This window comes from Lathyrus oleraceus, chromosome 3 (genome assembly GCF_024323335.1).
Source record: "Lathyrus oleraceus cultivar Zhongwan6 chromosome 3, CAAS_Psat_ZW6_1.0, whole genome shotgun sequence".
In the NCBI taxonomy this organism is placed as follows: domain Eukaryota; kingdom Viridiplantae; phylum Streptophyta; class Magnoliopsida; order Fabales; family Fabaceae; genus Lathyrus; species Lathyrus oleraceus.
Window position 1 is genome coordinate 57,410,360 of NC_066581.1, and position 18,195 is coordinate 57,428,554.

Genomic DNA, 18,195 nt, shown 5'->3' on the forward strand with positions numbered 1-18,195 from the left:
ATCTTTGTTTTCTTTTGAGGAGATTAGTGTAAGTCCATTGAGTGGCCTCTGATATCCATTCCTGTTTTAGGAGATTGGTGTAAATCCATTTATTGGTATCCAGTATCCGCTTTTCGTTTGTGAGATTGGAGTAAGACCATTGAGTGGCATCCGGTATCATCTGTTTGTTTATGTTATTATTGCTTATTGCCCATTCCAAAGGACACACTTGAATCATCTTCTATATGATTTCAAGAAGTGAACCTTCTAAGAAGTTTTACAATCCATCTTCATCCATTCATTCCCATTATGTCCTAAACCTTTTCACACTTTGATTTCAAACTTGACATAGATATTGTGCAAACATCTTCATGCTTTTCAAATTAAAAACCTGGACCCCAAGTCCTTGACCTTTTTCAAACTCCATTTCATAATACTTCTCTGAATTAATCTTAATCATACTTTGACTTCATTTTTCATAATCACAATCAATTAACTTCACTCATTCACTTGTTTTGGCTTTGTCCATTGTTAATCTTTTCATGCATTAGCCATAGGTTTCAATTATCATTGTGGTTGATGTAAATCTTGCCTATCCTTAGTGAGTCGACAGTAAGACTTCCGTACTGAAAACAGGGCTAACCCCTCTAGTACGTCGAAGCTATCCTCACATGGTGGATGTTGGTTTTGGTCGAGTGTTCTCCCATTGATAATGAAAAGCCTCAGTGCTTGTTGGTTAAAATTGAATCCACCAACTTTTGGAAATCTTTTAGCCGAACTACGGCGTTTTGATCCTTACCTTTGATGGAAGGTACGTAGGCAGCGGGTTCATCCGTTCAAACCCAATAATAAAATTGTATATTCTTTTCTCATCATCCCAATCATGTTTGCACAATGTTTATGTCATAACAAATAACAATTTACTACAACAAGTGTGAAAAGGGCTCCCTAGGAGTACCTAGGACGTAGTGGGTGCCTAACACCTTCCCATTGCGTAATTTACCCCTTACCCAGACTCTCTGATCTTTTTATTAGTTTTCTACGTGTAAAACTTCTTAGGCTTTTGTTCGCTTTTTAGCCAGTCCTTTGGATAAATAAAAGTGCGGTGGCGACTCGAAAATTTCATTGTATGCTTTGCTTATGGTTTAATCGATAAATCATATAGCGACGAATACACCGCTACAGAAAAGTGGCGACTCTGCTGGGGAAAAAATCGATCCTTAGTGGTATTGCCTACTTTTCACCCTTGTTGTGCTATATTATTATTTGTTATATGACATATTTTTGTACAATTTGGGATAACTGTATTGATTGTAATGTGTGAATTGCTTGATATACAATTGTTGTTTGCTTTGGTGATCTGTGAGATGAGTTCTATACCCGAACTCGAGTGCACTCTAGGATAGGAGAATGGCATAGTCTCGTTGACTGGTGTGGAGTATTCCTTAGCCAGTTGACTTGCGAGTCCATTCACTTGGTGGAGGTCATGTTGAACTAATAATGTCACACAAGTTATTTGTGGTTAGGCATTATTCTTTCAATCATGTTCCGCAGAAGCCAAGGACCTTAGTTTACCAAACCCATCTTGGCCTATTTTTAGGAACGTAGTGCGGAGGTCGTCCAGATGTCAGTTCTGATACGATTGTTACGCGATACTACACTCATGAGAGTTTCTCTTGAGAATATTCTTGGAATACGAGTATTCGTTCCTCCGATAATATTCGAAAGATGGAAAGATGATTATGGGAACCTCTGATAGAACATGTCTGGCAGGTTTAAACCCTAGTACACTCCCTTTGGGTGGTTCTTAACCGAGACCCCATGCTCGTGACTCTCAACAAACCCATGATTCGTGGTTGAGTCGTTCAAACATTGTTAATATCAATGGATCCCGGATCAGGTGTAAAACCTAAAATCCACCAAAGCGGCTGGTTGATATTAAGAATGTTAGAGCCGGTTCACGTACCGTTAATATCAATGGAACTTGGGTGTTGATAAGGTGAAAACCTAAATCCACCAAAATGGATGATTGATATTAGGGATACATAGAGCTTTCCCACGACCTTTGTTTGGTGTGCTTTGCTTGATCCTTGAGTGTGTTTGTTGCATTCATGCATTCACGCATTCATCCGCATTCATGTCATCAAAAAGAAAATCTTCAAGGAACTTAAAGGGTTATTTGCAAAATTTTCAGACATGGAAAGACCAAAGAGGCATACAAAGAAGTACAGCTTCAAACAGCCCGATGTAAAAGAGTTAAGGAATCTGACATCATATGTATTAGATCCCTTGGGTTTCAAAGCTCGCTATGGGAAGCTTCTGCCTCTGCTCACCACTCAGGTTGACGAAGGGTTGATGAGTACTCTGGCTCAGTTCTACGATCCCTTGCATCACTGCTTCTTATTTCCGGACTTCCAGCTGTTGCCAACTTTGGAAGAATACTCTCACCTTATTGGGATTCCGATTCTGGATCAAGTGCCGTTCAGTGGCCTAGAGAGTATTCCATCTGCTCGAGAGATTGCAAGTCTGTTGCACATAGATGAAGATCTGATTAGAGCTAATCTGACTACCAAAGGCGGAATTCAGGGTTTTCCTTCCGAGTTCCTCATTGCCCAAGCTACCTTTTATGGAAAGGCCATGAGTGAGGATGCCTTTGAGGCTCTATTTGTGCTGTTCATCTATGGATTGGTGCTGTTTCCCAACTTCGACAAGTTCGTGGACATGAACGCCATTAGGATCTTCTCAGTTCTTAATCCAGTTCCGACTTTGTTGGGCGATGCGTATGTCTCCATGCACCTGAGGAATATGAAGAACGGAGGAGTTATTGTCTGCTGTTTACCCCTGTTGTACAAGTGGTTTATTTCGCACTTGCCGCAGACAGTTGCTTTCAAGGAGAACAAGGGATGTCTACGGTGGTCTCAGAGACTCATGTCTCTCACCAATGATGATATCACCTGGTATGATCGCGTGTATGATACCGTCCAGATCATTGATTATTGTGGGGAATTCCCTAATGTGCCTCTTCTTGGTACATGTGGTGGGATTACCTACAATCCTATTCTTGCACGTCGTCAGCTTGGGTTCCCCCTGAAGGATAAACCTAATAGCATTATGTTAGAAGGTGTGTTCTTTCAGGAGGGTAAAGATCCCCAAGGCCTGAAAGCCAGATTTTTCCGTGCATGGCGCAGTATTCACAAGAAGAGTAGGAACGAGTTGGGTCCGAAGAACTGCATTGCTTTGGAGCCATACACCTTTTGGGTCAGACAGAGAGCTGACACCTACCTGATGCCGTATGATCATCCAAGACCTACACTGTTGGATGTGGCTGGGCCTTCAACCCTCCCTACCCAACGTGTAGAGGAGTTGAGAGAAGAAGACCTTTCGCGTGCTTGGATCCGTGAAAGAGAGGAATTGCTGCAGCAGCTCAAGGAGAAGGATGCTATGATTGAATTTCTCGAGCACCGAGTGATCGACGATCCGAACGACACTTGGACTTCTCTGCTTCCTCAGTCATCCAAATTCTGGAAGAGGAGGTATGATCGACTTGCTAAAGAGAAAGCTGATATGGAGGCTGCCTATGAGAGAGAGATCAAGAAATTGTGCACTTCTCGTCTTCCAGCATCCCGAGCTTCTAGGGATCCATAGGATGTCATTTACCTTTTCTCTTTGTAATGATCAAAAAAATGCTGTATTTCTTTGTTTTGATATATTAAATGAAATATTTTCCATGAAAAATTAAAATGTTTAAATATTCAAAATATTGCAAATAAAATCCTAAGGGTTCCTTGAAAACAAAGCATCTGCACAAGCATTTCATGCATCATTCTTGCATAAACAGGTACTCCTTTTCTGGTCTTCTTGTCCTAACCTCTGTTCTTCATTTATTTTGAAGACAAGCTGACTCACCGGTATTATACGCGGGTCAATTCAGCAAGGGTCATGGAGCAACTTGAACAAGAGAACAGAGAACTAAAGGAAGAGGTCGCCAGACTTGGCGCTTTGATGGAGCAACTCCTTGCTGCTCAGAACCAGCCTGCTCAACAGCCAGCAACTCCTGTTCAGAGGACGGTTATATCAGAAGTGGCTACTTCAACGGTGCCAGTCAGTGCCCATCAACCTAATGCCATGCCTCCCGGTTTTGCTTGGGGGATGCCTCCAGGCTTTATGCCTGATCTGCCAGCTCCTACATTTGCTCAAATGCCGGCATCTAGCCCGGTCCCTGTTCCCGCTCCTCCTGTCGTGCATACCATGCCTAGGGTAGACGACACCATCTATCACTCTGAGGCTTCTGAGGGCTCAGATGTTCATGAAAAGATGGACGCAATGAACGATCAATTCCTTGAGTTGAGAAAGGAATTGAGGACTCTTCGAGGCAAAGATCTCTTCGGCAAGTCTGCAGCCGAACTCTGCCTAGTTCCCGGTGTCAAGATACCAATCAAATTCAAGGTCCCAGACTTTGAAAAATACAAGGGGAACACCTGTCCACTTGCTCACCTGGTCATGTACGCCAGGAAGATGTCAACACAGACTGATAATGATCAACTCTTGATCCATTATTTTCAAGACAGTCTGTCGGGTGCCGCGCTCAGATGGTACATGAGCCTGGACAGTGTCAACATCCGATCTTTCAATGACCTTGGCGAAGCTTTCGTCAAGCAATACAAGTACAATGTCGATATGGCGCCTGACCGAGATCAACTCAGGTCCATGTCACAAAAAGATAAAGAGTCGTTCAAAGAGTACGCCCAGAGATGGCGTGAGCTGGCAGCTCAGATCACTCCACCGCTGGAAGAGAAGGAAATGACCAAGATCTTTCTGAAGACTCTTGGCTCATTTTATTATGAGCGGATGGTAGCAAGCGCTCCCTCTGATTTCACCGAGATGGTGAACATGGGGATGCGTCTTGAAGAAGGTGTCCGTGAAGGACGGTTGGCCAAAGATGATGGTTCTTCCTCTAAACGATATGGAGCGTTTAAGAGGAAAGAAGGCGAAGCGCATGCGGTGCAGTCTCAGCCAAAACATAGAAGACCCTCTGTTCAAAGGAAGTCGGCACGTCATGCCAGTCATCAGCACCAGGTGGCTCACGTAGCGCCTGTTTTCAAGGACAATACTCCTCAACGTCAGCAATATCAACCTCAACAGTATCAGCATCAGCAGCAATATCAACAACTGCAGTACCAACAACAACAATCTCGTCCACAGCAACAGGCTTACCAGCCTCGTGGGAGTACGAGTAATCAAGCAAACATGGGTTATGAAAGGAAGAAGATCAGTTTTGATCCGATTCCTATGTCGTATGCGGAGTTATATCCCTCTCTAATAGAGCGGAAGTTGGTTTCTCCGAGAGATCCTCCGGCTATACCGGTCAACCCTCAGTGGTGGTATAAGCCTGATCTGCACTGTGTCTATCACTCTGGTGCTCCGGGCCATGACATTGAAAATTGCCTCCAGCTGAAGACTAAGGTTCAAGACCTTATGAGAAGTGGAATCCTGAGTTTTGAGGACTCGAGCCCGAACGTCACCAAGAACCCATTGCCGCCGCATGGGAAATCTGTGAATATGATTCAGGAGTGCCTTGGGAAATACAAGGTTAAGTACGTCAGCCACATCAGGCAGTCGTTGGTTGATTTACATAAGATGCTGTGTCAGTACAGCTATTTGGAGCATAACCACGACAAGTGCCGCGTCTGCTCAGTTAACCGCTTGGGCTGCGACCAGGTCCGTAGAGAGCTTCAGAAGATGTTGAATGAGGGTACCATTGAGATTCTGCAGAATCGCAATGTTGATGAAGTCGAACCTGAAGTGAATGTCATCTCACCAGTGTTCAAGCTGCCAGAACCCGTTGTTATTCATTACAATAGCAACAAACCGAAGGCTTCCCCTTCTTTGGTCATTAAACCGGCAGGCCCTGTGCCTTATACATCTGATCGAGCTGTGCCATTCCGGTACAATCCTGTTGCTGTCCAGGATGGGATCGAGGTGCCTTTGCCTTCAACTTCCGTAACCACTATTGCTGATGTCAGTGGGTTGACCCGAAGCGGCCGTGTATTTTCTGCGCCTCCAAAGGCTGCTGCTTCTGACACTGTTGAGCGTCCGGTTGGGACCGCTGTGAATATCCAGAATCCGGCACTTGATGTTGCCAAACCCTCCTCATCCGTACAAAAGACTCTTGTTTCTTCAGTTGGCCCAAGTGGCATTGTTGATGAAGAATCTGATGAGATGCTGAGGCTCATCAGAAAGAGTGAGTACAATATTGTGGACCAGCTTCTACACACGCCCTCCAAGATCTCTATTCTTTCTCTATTGCTGAATTCAGAACCCCATAGGGAGTCTCTGCAGAAGGTCTTGGATCTAGCGTACGTTGATCACGACGTCACCCTGGAACAATTTGATAGTATTGTTGCAAACATTACCGCTTGCAACACCTTGAGCTTTTGTGACGCTGATCTCCCTGAGGAGGGAAGAGACCACAACATGGCTTTACATATCTCCATGAACTGCAAATCAGATGCGATGTCCAATGTGTTGGTGGACACTGGATCATCTCTTAATGTATTGCCAAAATCCACACTCTCTCGTCTGTCATATCAAGGTCCTCCTATGAGGCAGAGTGGGGTTGTTGTAAAAGCTTTTGATGGGTCACGCAAGACCGTGATTGGGGAAGTTGATCTCCCAATCAAGATAGGACCAAGTGATTTCCAAGTTACTTTTCAAGTAATGGACATCCACCCATCTTACAGCTGTCTCTTAGGCAGACCATGGATTCACGAGGCTGGCGCCGTGACATCCACCCTACACCAGAAGTTGAAGTTTGTCAAAAACAAGAAGTTGGTTGTAGTAGGGGGAGAAAAGGCTCTCCTGGTTAGCCATCTATCTTCTTTCTCGTATATTGACGCAGAGGATGAAGTTGGAACTCAGTTCCAAGCTTTATCTATTGATGAACCAATCGAGAAGAAGTCTCCTTCATTCACTTCCTACCGAGATGCGAAGCTGGCCATTGAATGTGGTGCAGTTGCTGGATTAGGGAAAGTGCTTGAACTTGAAGACAACAGATCCCGGGCTGGCATTGGCTATGGTTCTGGGGCATGCAATGAGCAAGGTTTGTTCACAAGTGGAGGATTCATCCATGCTGATCAACCTGCAGAAGAGGAAGCTGCTGCTATCATTGAAGAAGAAGATGCAGAGGACTTGAACAATTTCATCATTCCTGGTGGTGTCTGCCACAATTGGGTCGCTGTGGATGTTCCTACGGTCATTCATAAGTCAGCGTGATTTGTTCACTTTGTTCAAAACCCTTCTCCCATGCCAAAAGGAGAAGTGATGACATTTTTGGCAGCATTTAATACAATGATGTTTTCATTCAATTAATGCATTGTCAAACATTTGTTTCTCCATTTGTTTTCACTTTTTGCTTTTGCATGAAATCAGTGATCACAAAAAACCCTGAGAAACAATAAAACAACATTTTTCATCTGCATAAATGATTTGCTTGTTTAAATTCAAAAGCTTTTCATTATCCAGAATCATTATGCAGGGATTTCTAAACCCATTGAACATAATGATCCAACGCCATCTCCCAATCTTGAATTCTTTGTATTCGGAGCAGAGGAAGATGATGTTGAAGGGGATTCCTGATGAGATTACCCGCCTTCTTGAGCACAAAAAGGAGCTCATTCAGCTGTATCATGAGAATCAGCAAAACAGTCAAACTGGGGCATTGCAAATGCAATCAAAAAAAAAAAAAAAAAAAAAAAAAAAAAAAAAGAGGGTGAAAAATAAGAAAAAATCAAAAATCAGGAAAAAAATTTTCAAAATTTTTCCAAAGGAAAAAAGAAAATTATACCCTCAAGTCCCTAGTTGACTGATGCTGAATGGATTCAGAGTCGTTATGACCAATTGAATCTGATTGAAGAGAAACAATTAGCTGCCATGTGTCATGGTCAGTTGTATCAGCAGAGAATGAAGAAAGCATTCGATAAGAAGGTCAAGCCTCGTGTGTTCCGAGAAAGTGACCTCGTGCTCAAGAAAGTTTTGTCTTTCGCGCCCGATTCCAGGGGCAAGTGGACTCCAAACTACGAGGGTCCATATGTTGTTAAGAGAGCCTTTTCAGGCGGAGCTTTGATGCTTACAACAATGGATGGGGAGGATTTCACTCGTCCTGTGAATTCAGATGCAGTTAAGAGATACTTTGCCTAAAAAAAAGTATATGCAAATGAAAAAAAACAGAATTGCTCGCTAAGTTGAAAACCCGAAAGGGCGGCTTAGGCAAAAATGAGCGTCTCGGTGGAGAACCCGCAAGGGTAATTCAGGCAAAAATTAGAGACTTGAAAAAAAGAGATATATTTGCATCCCGCTAGATTGAGTACCTCACCCTGGGGCAATCTAGGCAAAAATTAGGGATTTTGGCAAGTAACTGCATCCTGACAAGACTTTCTGGTTTATCAGTCGTCATTTCGTCAGAAGATTCTCGATTCGTCGTCAACCGAAGCTTCGGATACATCGAGACTCAAATTGGTAGAGAAAGGATCATTATGTTCAATGTAGCCCTCTTCCAATATATATCACTGATTTCAGATTTGTACAGATCTATGGAGTCTTGCCATTTGCAGACTACCATTCCATCAAATCAATTTGAGCTTTTTATCCAATTATTTGCACTCTTATTTGTTTCAATTCAACAAATGTTTTGCATGTTTTAAATTGATAAAATGTCATTGTTTTAAACAAATCAAATTTTTCAAAATTTTTGTTTTAAACAAAATGAACATTCACAAGATTGAAAGGATACTCAAGAATATCTCAGCGCTCTCCCAAGGGTGGCATGATTCCCAACAGGTAAGACATTCGTTCATATTCCTGGTTTGGTGGTATCTTCTTTCTTCAGATCTTTGTTGAGGCTGTTCCTCAAACAGAGTTGTTGTTGGGGTCATTCCCCAGTATAGTCGCAAGCAGAGTGTTGTTGAAGACTTCGTTTTCTCCAGCAGCAGTTTTCCCAGCATGGGTGTTTTCTTGTGAAGTTTCGGCGGTTGATGGTTTGTCATCTTGGTGCCCCGTCACTTTCTCCAATGGGTCAATATTCCCAGACTTTATTTGTCTCCTCAACACAGTCATGAGTAGAGCTGTTATTGATATCCCCATCGGATTTGCGAGCAGAGTTGTTGTCACTCTTCCCAGTGCAGTTGCCAGCGGAGTTGTCTGTTTCCTCAACACGGTTGTTTTCTTTTTGAAGACTCGGTAAGTCAGTGGTTTGATATCCGGTACTTTACCTTTTCCCCGACGAAGTCGTCTGCGGAATTGTTGTTACCTCTCCATCAAAGTTATTCTCTCCAACAGAGCAGGATTTATTTTCCTATTCAGTGGTTGATTTGGGTTGACATCCCAGTATTGCATTCATCTTTTCCTCAGCTTAGTCTACAGGATGTTTGTTGTGGCAGTTTCGCCCGTTGATTACTCCTTCACATCCCCAGTATGGTCGGATGATGGCTCTAGCCTCCAGTGAACGGATTAACTTCCTGACTGTTTGTGATCCTCAGTAGAGTGGCTCATATTGCAGAATCTACTTGTTGTGATCAGTTTGCTGCATATTCTCCCCGAGTGGAGTGGTTCGTTGCAGAATCGACTTGTTTGATCTGTCCTCCCTCAGTGGTTTGTTCCCCAAGAGGGTAGCCGACAGTTTTCCCCAGTAGAGTTGCTTATGCAGTTAGATTCTACTTGGATGATTCATTCTCCCTCAGTGGGTTGTTCCCCAGTGGAGTTATGTGGATTTGCTTCTACAGCAGTTCGTGCTATGCACCTTTTTGTTTCACAGTTGACACTGGGATCCCCTGCAGATGCTTTGGGACTTCTCTTGTTCCCCGACAGATTTGTCTTGGTGGCTGCTTCTGCCCGTGGTGACTTTTTGTATCCTATTTTGGGTTGTTTCCTAATATCTCTGATTCTCTGCTTCTTCAGCAGTACCTGCAGATCTTTGCTTTACAGTATGTAGATCTCCGCAGATTGGCTCTCCAGCTGGTTTTTCCCCTGGAAGTATAATACCGGGCGTTCGATTCCCGAACCTGTTTGTGTTAGAATTGTCTGTTTTGTCAGCATTCATCAAACATAAATCACGCATATTCATGCATACTCATAAACATTCAGATATTCATGTTGCATTTCTTGCCATATATCTTTTGTTTGTCGTGTCTCCTGCTATGGTGATATAGATCTCCTTACAGATCTCCCCAAGCAGATGTCGGGTGTTTAAAATCTCTCCATATAGAGTCAACCCCATAAGCAGAAATGTTTGTCTTTCCTTCTGCAGTTCCCCACTGAGATATATCTTTCGTTTCCTCCCAACACATATATTGGGATGGATTTTCCTATTTGAGTTACATCCTCATTAGGACATGTCTTGATTCAGTCTGTCTTTTCGGATTGTTCCCGAATTGGCTATTTGTCAAATGTCTTGTGCTTCCCAGTGGGTTGTTCCCCAGCGGAATGTTTTTGGGCCTCTACCTACGAACCGGTAGTTATAAGTCCTACTTTTCCTGGCTTTCTTGACACAATTTGTGGTTATACACCTTTTATTCTCCAGCCAGAGTGTTGGTTTTCTACCTGCAAACCGGTAGTTGTAAATCCTATTTTCCTGCTCTTCAGCAGTTTGTGGTTTGTTATAAACCCTATTTTGGTTTCCCGTGCGGATTTGTGACTTGTTCTATCCCCACGCGGTGTTGTTGGTCTTCTACCCCGTATTCGGTAGATGTAAACCCTAATTTTGTGGTTACCTCCACCCTTTTGGCCCTCTGCCTACAAACCAGCAGTCGTAAGTCCTATCTTTGCGGTTTTTCTACTTACAAACCGGTAGTTATAAACCCTGTTCTCTCCTTGCAGAGTTAACATTGTTGTTCATCCTAACCGATGACAATTCCCCCTTTGTGTTTATCTTCATCTAGTTCTTGATGTTGATTTTCCTTTGCTTGGATAAGTTGCTCAGATCAACACTTATATCCCCAGCAAGTCTTTTGTGGATAATTGCCGTATGCTAGCAATTTTATCCCCAGCGGGTCCTTTCACCTTTTGTCAGTGATTGTGTTCCCCGGATCATTGATTTTCATCAATGCATCCTCAGCAGATCGCCTTTCATTTACTCTTTTGTCGGTAATGTCTGTTGCTCCTTTTGATTGGTCATCATTATATACCTATTCTGGTGTCCTGATGCCTTTCTTTTCGGATTTTTATCCTATAAACAACCTACAACCCGGTTCAGGATAATCTTCCATGCGAGGTTATTATTCACGTTTTGACGGCTATGAATAATATATCTCATGCGCTCTTTAGTTGGAATCCTTTGTTGATTTTCCCCAGCTGAGCAAGATTCGTATTCTTTGTAGAATCGAATATCCATCCTTTAACCAGTTTGTGTTTTGGATGATGAGTGTTTTGGAACACACACCAATTCACGTTTTTTTGTCCATCCTATAAACAAGTCTGCTGTTCTAGCTTTCTTCAGGGTGATGAGTGTTTTGGAACACACACCAATTCACGTTTTTTTGTCCATCCTATAAACAAGTCTGCTGTTCTAGCTTTCTTCAGGGTGATGAGTGTTTTGGAACACACACCAATTCACGTTTTTTTTGTCCATCCTATAAACAAGTCTGCTGTTCTAGCTTTCTTCAGGGTGATGAGTGTTTTGGAACACACACCAATTCACGTTTTTTCGGCCATCCTATAAACAAGTCTGCTGTTCTAGCTTTCTTCAGGGTGATGAGTGTTTTGGAACACACACCAATTCACGTTTTTTTTGTCCATCCTATAAACAAGTCTGCTGTTCTAGCTTTCTTCAGGGTGATGAGTGTTTTGGAACACACACCAATTCACGTTTTTTTTCGGCCATCCTATAAACAAGTCTGTTGTTCTAGCTTTCTTCAGGGTGATGAGTGTTTTGGAACACAAACCAATTCACGATTTCGGATCTTATCCTATAAACAGCCTACAACCCGGTTCAGGATAACTTTCCATGCGAGTATATTATCTACGTTTTGACGGCTATAGATAATATGTCTCATGCACTCTTTTGTCAAACACTTTGTTTGTTTCCCCAACTGAGTAAGATTTGCATTCTTTACAGAATCAAATATCCATCCTATAAACAAGTTTGCTTTCGCTCTCTTCAGGATGATGAGTGTTTTGGAGCACACACCAATTCACGTCTTTGGTCGGTCACCTGTTACATACCTACAACCCGGTATCCTTGGTGTTCCTTCCTGTTTTTTGTTGCCCTTATGCCTGGTAACATCTCATTTCTTTGGTGCTTCCTCAGTGAAGTTTTTCCTGTTGCTTCTTCCCAGGAGTCAGCTTGTGTCTCTCCAATGGATTTATTTTCCTTTGGAATTCTTGTCCCCAGTGTGAGTCCTTCACCCCCCAGTGAGTTCTCCAGTCTGTTTTCTGTTATTCCCTAATCAGAGTCGTGTCTTGTTCACGCTATGTCAGTTTTGTTTATCCCCAACTAGAGTCTTGTTAGAGTCTCTGTTCCTGGTGAGTGTATTACTCCGATGGATCGTCTTTTCTTCTGTGTGAATCATATTCCCCACAGAATTTGTGTCTTTTGCATGCATACATTTGCATCATGAGGTCTCTTAGGGACCAAAATTTGTCTCATTACTGTTATTTAAGCCCATTCTACCGCGTCGAGATGAAGATTTCTAAACTTCACTTCTCCGGCTAGAATGACCTTAAATAGGGGCATCTGTAAGACCCCAATTTTGGCCCTAAGATCCCTCATGGCCCATATCATATCATATCATGGCCTCAAGGATCATTGCATGCCCTAGCTTCCCTCCTAGTGGGTAGGTTGCTTTGTGAGTGTGGTTCTTGATCACCAAGCATGTCTTGCATTTGTATATTATTGCCTTTCATATGATTACTAACCAAAAAGTACAAAAATATTGTCAGTTTAACCTTGTTGCTTGCAGTTGAAGCAATCATCAACAATTAGGTCAAAGTCAGTCATTGGTCAGTCAAAGCAGTGCCTGGTGGCCATTCTTGCAGAATTTGGGCACCATGATCAATAATCAAGAGCTCATATGACTTCGGACATCATTTGGAATCAAGTTCTCAAGGAATTAGGGTTTGGAATTCATCAGAAGTGGTTCAATCATGCAAAACCCTAGAAAAGTCAACAGAAAGTCAAACTTGGTCAACTGTGGATTTAATCAGTGATTTGGTGATGGGATTTGGTCTGAGAGGTCTCATTCATGCCTAGACAAGCTTCATATATCATGTCAAGCATCCACAGCGAAGAAAATAAAGTCAAACAGAAAAGTTCCCAAAATAGAAAGTGGACCTGTAATTCAAATTTGCCAAAAATGGAAACTTCTTGATCCTCAACTTGCATCATGATACAAGCTTCAAATGAATTTTTGCCCAACATGAAAGTTGAAGATCTTGTTCTCCCATTTCCAAAAAGTCCAAGAACTCTCAAATCCCATGTATGGTTGGCAAGATATGATCAATTCATTTTCACAATTTCATGAACTTCAAGAGGCCATATCTCATGAACCACAAGGCCAATTTTAGTAGGGTTTTTTCCTACAAGTCCTATTTGTTCCCCTCTTTCCAAAAATGCATTCATCATTCATCAAAACCACACCATGCAAAATGGCCTTTTTGGACTTGCCTTAATTAAATTCAAGTATGGTGCAAAAAGTGACTTTGTGAATTAAGTATTTTCAGTCAATTTGGCCAATTGGGATTTGTTTGGCATGATATTTGAAGCATGTTCAAGGCCCAAACTCGGGCAGACCTTACCCCTCCATGTGTAATTGGTTCAAACTTAGCAATTTGGCATTTGGCTTCATTTAAGTTAATCTTGCTTAGCACTTCATTAACAAACTTAAAACAGAAGTATTTAAAGACATTTTCTGCAAATTCAACCCTAGCTGCAGCCTGAAAACACACAGAAAATCATTTTCTCTCAAAATCAACATTTTCACATCTTTGCATTTCTGCTCAAAAACTCCAAAAGACCACGAACCACCTTCATTATTCCATCACCTGGCCATCATTTGGAAGCAATTTGTAGCATCAAACACCAGCTGTACAACCATTTTCGTATTCTGTTTTTCCAAGCTTCAACAATGGCAGATCATGTTTTGAGCTGGAATCCACGCTGCTGAGCCAAAGTCCATCCTCTATCCATCTTTTAGAAGCTTCATGTACATCTGTTTTGAGGATTTGCAAGCGTACAACATCCAAATCATCATTGTGCATCAGTTTTGGTAAGATTTCGAGTTCCTTCTTTTCCTAAATCATGGTATGCAATGTGTTGGTCTCTTTACCCTGATCATTATGAGCTTTGAATGGTTGAAAATGACCAAGTATTTAGCAAGTTATGTTGGTTTAAAGGTTGATGCTCAAATTTGTTTTTGATTGATTCTTCTTGAATAGTTTGATTTGGTGATTATGAATGCCATATTCTTGATGTGTGTTGATTGCTGATCATATTGATATACTCGATTTGATTTTCTGGAGATTTCTCTTTGGCACGAATTTGATGAAGTTGATGAACACCGTTACTGTACACAAACCCTAGCATTTTCCAGTTTTTTTCATTTTTTTCCACGCGTTTGGGCTGCTGTTGTCGTGATGTTGCATGAAATTTCACTATTCCATTGCTTTGCCCAATGACCGAGCGCCACGCAGGATGACCAAAGCGCACCGTTTCATTTATTTGTGCCCAGAATTACTATATTGCCACCGTGCCATGTCTTGTTTAAATAATCATGTGTAATTTCTTTCTTTTGTTTAATATTTGTTTCAATTTGATGCCAATCTTCTAAAATTCATAACATCTTCAATTCAAATCCAAAATTCATGAAATTTTTTTCATCATGTTCACATGAATGTCTATTATTTTATCATGATTTTTGCTGAATTTTTGGTTGGCTGGATTTTAAATGGTATTAGTTTTCTTGACATGTATGCACATTTGACACCTTTTGCCATTTCTTTTGTGAAATTGTGATGATGTATCCAATGCCCCTGAAATTGTTTGTGGTTAATCTACACTCATTCATGTTTGTTTTGATGTAGAGTTCTTGAATTTATCATTTGTGGTTTGTGAGATATGAATTTTGGAAGTAGGGTGTGACAATTTGTGTCACACCAATGATATGCAAGTTCATGATTTTTGTTGACATGCTTCCTGGCTTCCAATTAATATGAAATTTTGCATGATCCTTCTCTTATATGTCTAGTTGACTTGTGAATTTTCCTAGAATTAATTGTGCCATTTCTTAATTGTTTGAGATTTTTCTTCCCTGCCTAGTCAATTGTTGACTTTGTGTGACACACCTTGCCATTTCATTTGGGAAATTCTCATACCTTATTGGATGATCATGAAATTTTACATGTGCATACTAGACATCTTGAGCTTTGCCATGGTGTTGATCCCATTCATTTATCATTTGTTATCACTGACTTATGAATTTTTGAAGTTGATACATGTTTGTTTGCCTTCTTTGAGCATGCTTAAAATTGCTTTGACCTTCTGATTTTCATTGACCATCTTCCCATGATCCAAATGAGCTGAAATTTGATATTCATGTCATGTTATGGATTATGATTGATCATGATTTATTTGATGATTTTTGGAATTGATTATGATTGCTTTTGAGCTAAGTCTTGCTGTTGACTTCTATGTGCACCAATTTGCCATGCTTTGACTTCCTTTGCTTATGAAATCATGATGATGAATGATATGCAAGTGGGACCAATTGGGTTGGCTTCTTAAATGTTTGAACTTGACTTTGGTTGACTATCCCTTGCTGTTTTGACTTTCTCATTTCATTTTGACCCTAGGCTTGTCCTAGTGGTCTTGTTGCTTATGTTTGAGCTCATTGTTTCAGGTTAAGCACAAATGCTTCAAAGAGAACAATCCAATTTGATTAAGCTTGATTGTTTATCATGAGCTAACATCTTTGTTTTGTAGGTGGCTTGACTCATATGATTTGAGTCTTGTGCTTTGCACATTTGTCTCTCTGTGTTGACTGTTGATTCCTTTCCTTTTGATTTAAACTGTTGAACTGTGTACTGATTTGTTTGACTATTTCAGGTACCATTAGTTGCTTAGTTCTTTGAACTTGCTTTGCTTTGCTATTTAGAAATTTGCTTTGAGGTATAATCCCTTGTTCTTCATGTAGTCTGGAAGACCTGGCCTGTTATTTGGCCAGGCAACTGTCTGAAGTCCTCCTTAAGAGGCAATGCTTGTGTGTGTTTAATTTTGTCCCAAGCAGGAAAAGTCCTTCAAGTAAGGCAATTGGTAGATCAAAGGGATAAGCAACCTATCCCCTACTATTCTGTGAGTCTTCTCCTTGCTCCCATTACATGGTTATAGAATTGAGATCCAAGCCCAAGATCTATCGAGTCAATAATGTGGAGAGAGTTCCTACTTTCTGAACTCCCACACTTTCTGATATTCAATGCTCTCCCTGATCAGGGATAAGAGCAATGAGGCACACCCCTCATATCCTTTCATCTGCTTCACCTTAGCCCTTCAATGGCAAGGTTAAGAGCACCATTGACCCTATTCCAGTTGGCTTTAATGCCTAACCTTTTGTATGAGCCCCTTGTTTTGGTTATAGTGTGTGCTGATTGCTTTCATTGACTGATTGTTCTATTCATATGCACATGTTTGCTTGCATGCTCTATGCACTCATCATCATTTATTGCTCATTAGTGCATGATCATCTCATTTGTCTTTGTGACATTACCATTGTTGTCTGCTCATTGAGAACAATTGTAAGACCATTCCATTGGCCATTGCTCCTATGATATGGAAGTGAGTATAAGACCATCACCTTGGTCACTCATCTTGTCTCTGTTTTGCATTTGTTTGTATGTGAGGTTGCAATTGTAAGTCCCTGTAAGTTGGCATTTGCTGTCCTATGATCATTGTTGCTTTTGTTCTTGTATGTGAGGATACAACTGTAAGTCCCTGCAAGTTGGCATTTGTATTCCTAGGACCATACTGTGGAGGTTAGAGTAAGCCCAGACAGATTGGCATCCGGTATCCACTTTCTTTTCATCTTTGTTTTCTTTTGAGGAGATTAGTGTAAGTCCATTGAGTGGCCTCTGATATCCATTCCTGTTTTAGGAGATTGGTGTAAATCCATTTATTGGTATCCGGTATCCGCTTTTCGTTTGTGAGATTGGAGTAAGACCATTGAGTGGCATCCGGTATCATCTGTTTGTTTATGTTATTATTGCTTATTGCCCATTCCAAAGGACACACTTGAATCATCTTCTATATGATTTCAAGAAGTGAACCTTCTAAGAAGTTTTACAATCCATCTTCATCCATTCATTCCCATTATGTCCTAAACCTTTTCACACTTTGATTTCAAACTTGACATAGATATTGTGCAAACATCTTCATGCTTTTCAAATTAAAAACCTGGACCCCAAGTCCTTGACCTTTTTCAAACTCCATTTCATAATACTTCTCTGAATTAATCTTAATCATACTTTGACTTCATTTTTCATAATCACAATCAATTAACTTCACTCATTCACTTGTTTTGGCTTTGTCCATTGTTAATCTTTTCATGCATTAGCCATAGGTTTCAATTATCATTGTGGTTGATGTAAATCTTGCCTATCCTTAGTGAGTCGACAGTAAGACTTCCGTACTGAAAACAGGGCTAACCCCTCTAGTACGTCGAAGCTATCCTCACATGGTGGATGTTGGTTTTGGTCGAGTGTTCTCCCATTGATAATGAAAAGCCTCAGTGCTTGTGTTTAAAATTGAATCCACCAACTTTTGGAAATCTTTTAGCCGAACTACGGCGTTTTGATCCTTACCTTTGATGGAAGGTACGTAGGCAGCGGGTTCATCCGTTCAAACCCAATAATAAAATTGTATATTCTTTTCTCATCATCCCAATCATGTTTGCACAATGTTTATGTCATAACAAATAACAATTTACTACAACAAGTGTGAAAAGGGCTCCCTAGGAGTACCTAGGACGTAGTGGGTGCCTAACACCTTCCCATTGCGTAATTTACCCCTTACCCAGACTCTCTGATCTTTTTATTAGTTTTCTACGTGTAAAACTTATTAGGCTTTTGTTCGCTTTTTAGCCAGTCCTTTGGATAAATAAAAGTGCGGTGGCGACTCGAAAATTTCATTGTATGCTTTCCTTATGGTTTAATCGATAAATCATATAGCGACGAATACAC